The sequence below is a fragment of the Calliopsis andreniformis genome, unplaced genomic scaffold (genome assembly GCF_051401765.1).
Source record: "Calliopsis andreniformis isolate RMS-2024a unplaced genomic scaffold, iyCalAndr_principal scaffold0289, whole genome shotgun sequence".
NCBI classification, from domain to species: domain Eukaryota; kingdom Metazoa; phylum Arthropoda; class Insecta; order Hymenoptera; family Andrenidae; genus Calliopsis; species Calliopsis andreniformis.
Window position 1 is genome coordinate 1 of NW_027480698.1, and position 10,909 is coordinate 10,909.

The 10,909-nt window shown below is 37.8% G+C and overlaps 1 long non-coding RNA gene across 1 annotated transcript; it reads left to right on the forward strand.

Moving 5' to 3' along the window:
* Nucleotides 1-10,144: 10,144 nt before the first annotated feature.
* LOC143187784 (uncharacterized) lies at nucleotides 10,145-10,648 on the forward strand. Its single transcript, XR_013003292.1, has 3 exons — nucleotides 10,145-10,216; nucleotides 10,424-10,510; nucleotides 10,601-10,648. It is a non-coding gene; the product is annotated as an uncharacterized LOC143187784 (long non-coding RNA).
* Nucleotides 10,649-10,909: the final 261 nt, after the last annotated feature.

The following is a 10,909-nucleotide window of genomic DNA, read 5'->3' on the forward strand; positions in this document are numbered from 1 at the left end:
ACTAAATACACATCGGGATTGATAACGCGTTGTAATTCATGTTCATAAAATCCTCCTGCAATAGGCTTTCCGCATGAATCTTGCAGCAGATAAGTCGCAGGATTAGTTATCTATACTTTGATTATCTTGAACACTTCAGGAGTCCAATATGGTGTATATCCTTTGTCGGAAACGGTTTTGTATTTGCTGACGCGTACAGAGACACCAACCTTAAATCTCGGTGAAGCAGCAATCTTTATATGGCTATATACTGTGTTCAAAAGCTTACCAGCAATTGTAGGGGCAACACCACATGGTCGCATTCTAATAGTCCTATGTTTCCGTATGTTGTATTCAGCCACAAGGTTCGGTAATGCGTCGATCCATCTGTATGTTCCAATGAGTACAAATAGTTTCCAAATATGATGCTTTAAAGTACGATTAAAACGTTCCTCGATGGAAGCCTTCATCACTGAATATGTTGAATACTGATTAATATTATGTTTTTTTAAGAATCTCTGTACATCAGCATTGTAAAATTTCTTTTCTTGGTCGGTTTGTAAATTTTTTGGACATCGATCTCGAATTACTTTTGCAAATGCTTTGGCTACTTCGAAACCATTTTTTGTTTTGAGTGGTACAACCCATGCATATTTGCTTAATGTATCTGTAACTGTGAGTATGTAATGATAACCTTCATTGAATCGTGAGTATGGACGCATCTCAACCATATCAGCTTGCCACAGACCATCATATCCATGTACGATAACACGTCTGCGGGGGAAATTTCTTCGTGCTGACGCATGCAACTCCTTTACAAGCTGTTGGTTTTCGAGGCTATGCTTTTCCTTAGATTTCATTGATTTTTACATTGTTGTTACTGCTGTAGTCTGTTATATAATCTTCCTCTTGAGAATGAGGGTTCAATACATGCAATACTTGTCGAACATCATTTTGCAGTATTATTAAATTGTTCTGAAATGTAGCCAATCTTTGTTCAAATTCCTGCTGTATCTGTTGAACATTATTCTGTATTGTTACCACATTGCTTTGAAATGTGCTCAACTTTTTCTCAAATTCCTGCTGTTGAACCTTTAAGATTGATATGCATTGTTCCAAGTACTGCTTATTGACTGCATCTGTGTTGACCTCCAGCTGTGTAACATTTCGAATTTTTTAGTATTTTGCGTCAAAGTTGGAATCAATCATGTAGAGCGCGTTATCGTGCATATAATTTCGAAACATGCCACTCCATTTATACTACTATACTGGTGAGGTCTCATACTTTCTAAGTGATACCCCAAACTTATTGATTAACATTTCGTTGAGAATAAATCAATTATGAGCTTGCAGTTTAATTTATAATGAGACCTGCTTCGCGAAGTTCTTCGATAATCGATAGAAACACGATGTCGTGTGAATTTTTACCCGCTTGACGCGATGCTTCCAACAAACGCAGGCGATCTACTAATTCGTTTGGATCATCCCAAAGTATATAACCGATTTGGTTATTGTTTACTGCCATAGCATTTGGTATATGCTTGTTAACTGTTATGACATTTGGTGTAGTATGTTCAAATCTTCTACCTGTTCGGCTCTTAATTGCACGAGCAAGTAGGGGAGGATTTATACAGAGTGTAACAAAAATGTTGCAGTTGCTTGAAAGTGGTGACTCAGGGGGTGATTTGAAACTACTTGTTCCTTACCGAAAATGTAAGATGAGGCTTCGCTAACGAGTTATTAACGAAAAACACCGGCCAGTGAGAGGGCGAGGTTGCCGTCCGAGCCAGCGCGGTAGCGTTGGGTACGCGCGCTAGATGCTACGGTTGTACTCCGAACAAGAATGTCGTCATTGATCGTAGAAAATAGCATTAGTATGAAAACTGAAAGCGACACAATAAATAATACCGAGTCCTTTTTCTGTTTATCACTTGAAGTGAATAATTAGTTAAAATCGAGGAAAACTACGTGCAACGTAACAACACGAATACGTAAATTTCTTATTCGCATAACGTATAAACAAAAAAGAAATACAACAAAAAATAAAGGGACGGGAGAACAAACTTCACCTGTAGTTTGTCAACTTGTGTCACTGGGTTACTGTACCGCTCCTCGTCACCGACCGTCGAAATGGTTTATGCTAGTGTAACAACCAGTCGCGACCTCATTTGTGAGGAAGTCCGGTGTCGCAAGACATTTCCTCTTAATAATTAATAAATAATAAGCGATAATCAAAATTCGAACAGTGGCAGTGGAAGAAAAACCCTAACCTCGAATCCTCAATCGAATCCTCGATCGAATCCTCAATCGAATCCTCAATCAAATCCTCAATCGAATCCTCAATCGAATCCTCGAGCCAGTGACACGCGGCGCGCGTGCGCACGGGATCGGTACGTCAACAGGTCGACATCCTATGGCATGCGATGGAACACACGCTGACGACAGGATGACGACCGAATGATGACAGTACAAGCCAATCAACAAACAACGCTCTCTGTACGCCGGCGCAAACACCACCAGATGCATGCGCTGAAAACCCGGAACCAATAGAGGACGCATATCCTGCGATGACTCCTACATGCGCAAGTGCAACACGACGCTACCCCTACACCGAGGTCAGTCATTGGGCCCAAAAGAGGGAGGCAATTTCCCTGTATAAATAGGGCAGCGCCAGCCCCAGCGGAGAGTCTTCTTCGAAATTACTAAGTGCTAAAATTTAATCAGTGTTAAAATAATAAGTGTTAAAAACCCTAGTCCTCCCCAAAACTCCGAACCTCACTAAAGCAGCTTTAACTAGCTCCTTGATCCTCTAAATTGAAGCAGTTTTGATTAGCTTCTCCATTACCGACTGAGACAGCTTCAACTAGCTCCTTAGTCTTTCCTTGACGCATTCTATCACTGCCACCTGCTCAAATTAAGATTAATTAGTATTTTATTTCTATTAAAATCTAGTGATAAGCATTCATTGCATAGTGATAAGAATCTACTACGCAGAGGACTAAAGGTAGTACCATTATAAGAATAAAGTTAAGAAACCTATTATTGTAGAACATTTAGCTAATAAATAGTTTCTTGTTATATTTCAAAAGAGAAATCATAGTCTATGGAACTCATTTCTTAACCGCGCGCCACACGAATCCTACCCCCTTGTTCACGCGTAAGCCGCTCTATCCGTGAACGTTTTATGTACGACACACGATCCGTTACACTAGGGTAGAATTTTATCAACGAAGCTCCATCCACCCTCACATAGTTTTCCATCGTTCTATTATTAGTTAACTTTCACTGCGACCACATGGTTGAGAGAGAGAAAAATCAGTATCTGTCAAGAAAACATGTGCTTTGCAGAAGTGCACAACGAGTACCAACAAGCAGTTTTACAAAAGTGCTCACTCCATTCTTTTACTGACTACGAATCCAATGCTTCGAGACAGAAAACAGACACATCGTGCATCGGTCCAAAAGGGTCCGCGAAGAAGAGAAACTCTTTTTCGTCCCCGAAGAATAAGAAAAAAATTTTGGGCACCATGTGTCCAGTTGTCGCTGTTAGGACCAGCCTAACCGCCTTAGCAGAGATCAGGGGCACGCATTAGGTAATTTATGGCTTTATTGCTCTGGTTTCGAAGGAGACGTGACCTCGGAGTGTCCGAACAAGGAAGGTCTGAGGTGCTTAAACTACGTGGGGGTACAAGGAGCTTCTTTGGAAAAATTCTACCCAACCACAAACTATTTCGACGGTCGATGACCAGAGTCGGTACAGTGACCCAGTGACATAGATTTACAAATTACAGATGAATTGTATTTAATTCATTAGTGATTATTACGTTTTAAATCTAACGCAGACTACTTTCAACCTTTTTGTCTTCAACGTTAATTCTCCAATTCTCCGTTCATTTTTTTTGTTGCATTACTTTTTCGTTTATGCGTTATGCAAATATTTTCATACTAATGCTATTTCCTTCGACGCATGCCGACTTTCTTGTTCGGAGTACAATCGTAACGACCAGCGCGTACCCAACGCTACCGCGGTCGCTCGGGTGGCAAATTCGTGCTCTCATTGGCCGGTGTTTTTCGTTAATAACTCATTAACGAAGCCTCATCTTATATTTTCGCTAAGGAAAATGTTGTTTCAAATCACCCCCTGAATCTGCCGTTTCAAGTAACTGTAACATTTTTGTTACTCCCTGTATGTTTATATTTGGATCCTTTGTTACCCCATGGGGCTTTGAGAGTTAAGATCACGCTTGTGTGCATTGGTTACCATCAATTTGCTGTTGTATTTTTGTTTATCAGTATCAGTGTACACTGCATCGTCAGGAATTCTGATAAAAATTAATTCATATAAACCTGGTGTTTCAATGTATTTGACATCATCTATAAATATATTATCGTCCTTGTCTATATTGAATTTTTGTGCACCTATGTATTTGATACCTAATGGGCCAAGATAGCTATGAAGTGATTCTTGACCTTCGGATGTCTGTAGTTGCTGTCTAGCAGATGTTAGAATCGATCCATTAGTAGTTTCAAAAACATCATCCTCATCGATAGTCGACGATTGCACCACCAGATCCACTGATATAGAAGAAATCGATGACTTGGTTCGTATAACATTTTTTCGTTTCGATTGAATTGGTGTAGAGGTCATGAATGATTTATCCGATGAATGTTTCCGTTTTATATTATTCACTTTTAATTGTACAGGTGTTATTGTATCATTCAATTTAGTATTTGAACTTGATAACAATGATTCACCAGCGTCCATTGCAGAGACATTTTTCACAATCTGTTCATCAGCTTCCACTGTATAAGTATTTTCCGCAATCGGTTTTAAGGGGTCGACAAGTGGTTTAAAATATCTGTTCAATGCAGCATCTTCATCCATCTTGCCTGTTTTCAAAGCTCGATATTTTTTGCGAATAGATTCACTTGCGTTAGCATCTTCCTTTGCAATTCTCTCACGGTCCTTCATATCTGGTCCATCAATCATTGTTTGAACAGAAACGTTCTTCTCGCACCGCGCGACAATTAACAATTGATTCCATTATGCTATTGCAAATTCATTAAATCCCCTCCTGTAACAAGAAAGTTCATTAGACATCGAGCTACCCTTATCGATCACAACAAAACCATACTTGTGTTGCCAACAACTACGACACAATGTTTTGAAATCATCAAAAGACATGTTTTAATTATGTACCATCCTGTTTAAACAAAATCAACAGATTCGCACTATCGCGTATAAGATGTTTGGGAATTTTTAATTGCGTTTGACAGGGATAGAAACAGTCTACCTTTGAATGTCTCCCCATTGAAAAATACTCTCTTATCGTATCTTGTTTGTCACATGCTAAGTCATCAAAAATGAAAATTGAATTTGGAAGCGATTACTGTGGCGAAATAACATCGCAATTGTTTGAAAATTTAAAATAACCAATTTCATCTATTGATGCCAATAAATTCTCCAAATACTGATATTTCGGCTGCTGCAGGGACTTTGAATACACGTAGACATTCTCAAATAGTACACCATAAGGGCTTTCTAATAAACTTATTAACACGTTGGTCTTCCCACAATTGGATGGACCACAAATAATTCCACGTATAGTGTTTGGTAGCATATTACCATGTCTGTATCCCATGTTGTTGCCAGTTATTTGAATTCTATTGTCGAAATTTTTTACACGTATAATCATTGATTGTCTCACGAACCGCATGTTTTCAAGATTCTGAAACATACGCATCCATGGCGCTCTTATATATACATTCACCAAATTAAGATTTGTTCACTAGTCGAAATGTTTCCCATCGTATCAGATGACATCAACATTCATGATTTAACCTCTGAACAGTTGAAATATATACCAAAGAATATTTTATTGCACAAGTTTGATACATATATTGACAATTTGTGGGATAAGCTTCCGGAATATATAAAAGCTGATAAGGAGGCTCAAGAATATCGCCGGTGTTTGGAACACTACAATCGTCCTTGGCAGCAAACACATATTGATGGTCCAGAACCACTGATTAAAAGCTGTAGTGAATGTCTTCGGCAAAAGTAAAAGCTGGTAGTGGGTTTTTGAATCGAGCAATAAACGCTATTCCCATTGAGTTGCATATGCCTGGATATCAATTTTGTGGCCCAGGAACTCATCTTTCGAAGCGATTATCAAGAGCTGATTCAGGCATCAATCCCTTGGATGCTGCATGTCGTGAGCACGATATTGCATATTCGCATAGTAACAATCTAGGTGAGAGACATAGAGCTGACGATATACTCGCTGACAAAGCGCAAAAACGTATCACTGCAAAAGATTTGACCCTGTGTGAAAAAGCTGCAGCTGCAGCACTTTGGGCTGTTATGAAAACTAAAACGAAACTTGGAATGGGAACGAAAACAAGAAATAAGTGCAAAAATAAGACTGGAGCAAAAAGAAAGCGGATACTTCCAGTTGCAAGACGTGGTTGTATTTTACCTGTTTTATCATTGTTACGTGTTCTGGGCTCACTAGTTGGTGGGGCAGCGGAGGTAGCTAAGGCGATAAATGATAAAAAGGCTACGGAAGGCCAACTGGAAGGAATGCAACGTCACAATCGAGCTATGGAAGGGCGAGGAGTTTATCTCGCTCCGTATTGTGCCAATTGTGACAATTGTGCCTACAATTTCTACAAACGGTTGATAGTAAATTTAAACGTTGAATCTTTGTAATCATAATTCAGTATGAATTGGGCTGTTTCTTGAAACATGTCGATAACATTTACATTAAGTGGTAAGAGTAACATTCTGGCGGTAAGCTAATTTCTGCCTGTAGATTTGAGTGATGATATTTATGAGCTTGGTCTAACAGCTTTTGAAACATATAATACGATACCAAATGTGAATTCTTTCTATAATACATTTTACTTTGATAAGGATGACAAAGCAATAGTGATTCCCGATGGATCATATGAGTTGTATGCAATAAGAAAGTACCTGAATCGCGCAATTATGCAGACTACTCGTCGTCTAATAATTATTTAAAAACAGATATATCTAAAATGGATATAGACTTTGACATTAATGACGATGATAACAATGCCTATGATAATTTATTAATTCGGGCTAATAACAATACTATGAAGAGAGAAATAAAGTGTGCTTATCGAATAAATTTTACCAAACCTAACAACATTGGTTCATTGTTAGGATTCTCATCCACTCGCGCTTTGAAACAGAATCAGCGGCATGAATCGGATAGCCCAATTAATACCATGGATATAAACATTATTCGAGTAGAATGATAAGTGCGCACATACGATACATGCATTCTCCTCAAACGTACCACCTGGATATGAAATATCAGAAACGCCTGCTCAAGTCGTTTACCTTCCAATCATTGCACGGAATATTACGGATCTAACAATACGCATCATAGATCAGACTGGACGGTTAATTGATTTTCGTGGAGAAGAAATTACAGTAAAGTTACACATACGGCGACGTCGATAATACATGTATTACATGTACTACATGTATGTCAAGAAAACTACCCGAAAACTGGTTCCTTGCACAATGTTCTGGGGTAAGTGCAGTGGGATTTACACAGCCCTCTTACCAAAATGCATAGCCTTCCCCACTCCGTGGCCAGATCCTTTAGGAACAATATTCCCATTCTTTTGCAATACGGTATCGGACCGCTTGCCTTCTCTAAACACTCGCTCTTCTTTTAAACAGTCACACAACACCCGGTAGCTGGGAAGTCCAACGTAACCATCAGCCATCGGTTGCCAACGGGACTGTTTAGTCTCATTCATCCTCAATTAGCCACACGTAAACTAAGACCCTATCATAAATCCATCAAAAACCAGTCATCATCTGGCCATCCTTCTCAAATTCTCTCTTAAAAATACGTTGACGCTAACATGTAAATCAGATGTTTGTATTCAACGAAACACGGCATCAAAAAACGTTTTCGTTTACAAATAAGACTGCATACGACATTAAGGCTTCCCCTAAATACATTGAAAGGAAAAAAAAGAGAAGCTAAGTGCAGTGAATATCGCATTTTTAAAATCATTGGGATTCATTGTGCATAATTACTAAAAAACAGTGAATATTTTAAATATTGCTGAACAACCCATGTTCGACGATCGTTTCGTCAAGCTTGAAACTCATACATTTAATCCGTATGCTAACTCGACGTTTGGATATGACGATGAGATTAGAATACCTATACAACAACAAGATCTATACGCATTACATGTGAGAGTTTTCTAAACGTGGAAGGCAAGGTGGTGAGAAAACATCGAAATGATGAATCAATTATAAAGTTGGGAAATAATTGCATAGCATTCATGCTTGACGAAATTCGATACGAACTGAATGGTGTGGAAATTGATTACAATAGAAACGTTGGAATAACTAGCACACTTAAGAACTACATATCATTTACATGCGATGAAGATAAAATTATGAAGAATGCTGGATGGAACATTAGATGGAACGATGAGAAGAATGTAAAATACCATTTCAATTTTTGCGTACTACTAAAAATTTTATTCGGATTTTGTGAAGATTATAAACACATAGTAATTAATGCTCGTCACGAGTTCATTTTAATACGATCACGCAATGATAACAATTGTCTTGTAGGATCTTTAATGCTAGAACCTGAAATCGAATTATTTAAAGTACAATGGCGCTTACCACATGTGATATTGAATGATATTACTAAACTATCATTTCTACGTGTTTTAAAAAGTGGACGAAATCTGAGCATGTGTTTTCGTTGTGGGATCTGTATGAGTATCCTCTGTTACAAACACGACTAAGCATTCTTAGTCTGTTAAAACGGCTACACAATTGGAAAAGACGCGATATGTAATTTTTGCTTTGCAAACGGGTAAAAAAATGTAATGAGTGAAAATGCTACAGAGTTTGATAACGGTAAGCTATCCAACGTGAAAATTTATCTCAATTCAGAATTTTATCCATATGACGATCTAAACACTGATTTCAACAGAAATAAATATGCTCTTTTGTATAACATGTATATACATTTTTCTAAGGCTTATTACGGATGTAGCAATAGACAAGCGTTTCTAACGATTGATGAGTTTCTACAACATGGTCCTCTCATGGTGATTGATTGTTCACACCAAAATGATTCAATCAAGAACAGTATTGTGGATGTGCGTATAGAATTTGATTGTGGTGAAAATATTGCAGCAAATACTACAGCTTCTTGTCTCATTCTACATGATCGGGTAATCAAATACAATCCATTAACAAATATTGTACGCAAAATAAACTAATAATAAGAGTAAAAACATGTATTTTGAACTATTCAATTACTAATTTTGAATGTTTAAGAGAAATTGCATAATATATGTGTATTCATTTTATCAAACCATATATTTCTTCTGCTTCTATCCCTCCCCCATTTCCTTTAACGTAATAGTAACAATGATTTAATTACTTTAATGTAATGATTTAATTGCTGTGCGATATAATTCCATTGTTATTTAATAACATTTTGAAGTATATAACATTAATCATAATAAATCATTGCACGATGTGGTTTAATTGTGATTTGATAGATAGTTCAATCATCTATCACCTATGGTTCAGTTGTGGATCGATATGGTACAATCATGGTTCAGTTGTAGATCCATGCGGTACAATCTTGGTTCAGTTGAGGCTCGATGTGGTACAACCATGGTTCAGTTGTGGTTCGATGTGGTGCATTGATGGTTTGATGTAGATCGATCATTGTACAATTGTAGTTCTATTATGGTTCGACATGGATTGATCATTGTTCAATGTGGTTCGATTGTGGTTCATTACGCTTAAACCATAGGTCGATATAGATTGATTACTGTTCAACATGATCCGACTAATGATTGATTAAAATTTTGATTACAGACCAACAATAATGCATTATTTAATATAGTATTAATAAGATGCAGTTATGATTAGAAACATGGTTCTGATTCCTGAATATACATGCATCATACAACACATCACTACATTGTCTCTGTAGCTGAACGCTGTGAGACTGTAGAATCTTGCCATGCAGGTGAAAGATAAGAATGATGATCTAGTGGGGACAAAACTAGTGGGGATAGCTATATATAACGTGTGATCTGATGAAACATTGTTGCAATTCAGAATAAAAATTTATAAAAATCCAAATTATATTTTTTTACATTGGAAAGATTCCCAAAAAAATTGGAATCGGCAGCACTGGATATCGTAAGTACTATTTTCACTTTAATTATACTTTAATTAAGCTGTAACGAGCTTCTCTCTGGAATACTTTCAGATAGTGACATTGCATTGAGAGTAACTGAAAAGATATTGTCTGAGGGTACTCCTAGAGTAGCTCGCGATAGTTTTTACATTGTCAAGCGTCCACGCACCCCTAAATTTATAAAATTAATTCTTTATGTATTTTTTCAGCTCATAAACCATTGGTTTATGAGGTTCTATGCCATGCGACGTCGGCGGCAGCAAAACATCTGCGAGGAGCACCAGGCGTATCACGCCGTAATTACCATTTCCGAATAATACATTTTAATAAAATACTTATTCCATTTAATTTTTTATTAATTTTCTGTATCCTTCGTTTGCTTACAGCTTATAAACTTAGTGTTTATAATGCACCGTGAAGAGCGCCGACGCCGACAATATAATAACGTGTTACGATCCGAGGGCTAGATAGTCCGACCGAGGGTGAGGGTTTTTTGGGATATTGTTATTGTTTCGTGGACGAACCAACGGGTAACTTTGCACTCGTTGAGAGCCACCTCACGGATGTAGACGAACCAGTGCGCAAAGGCCAACACCGGGAGCCTCCTCAGGTTTTAGGTAGGTTTTCGTGGACGAACCAACACTCAACTTGGCGAGTATCGGGAGCCACTAGGGTGGAATAAAGACTGTGAACGA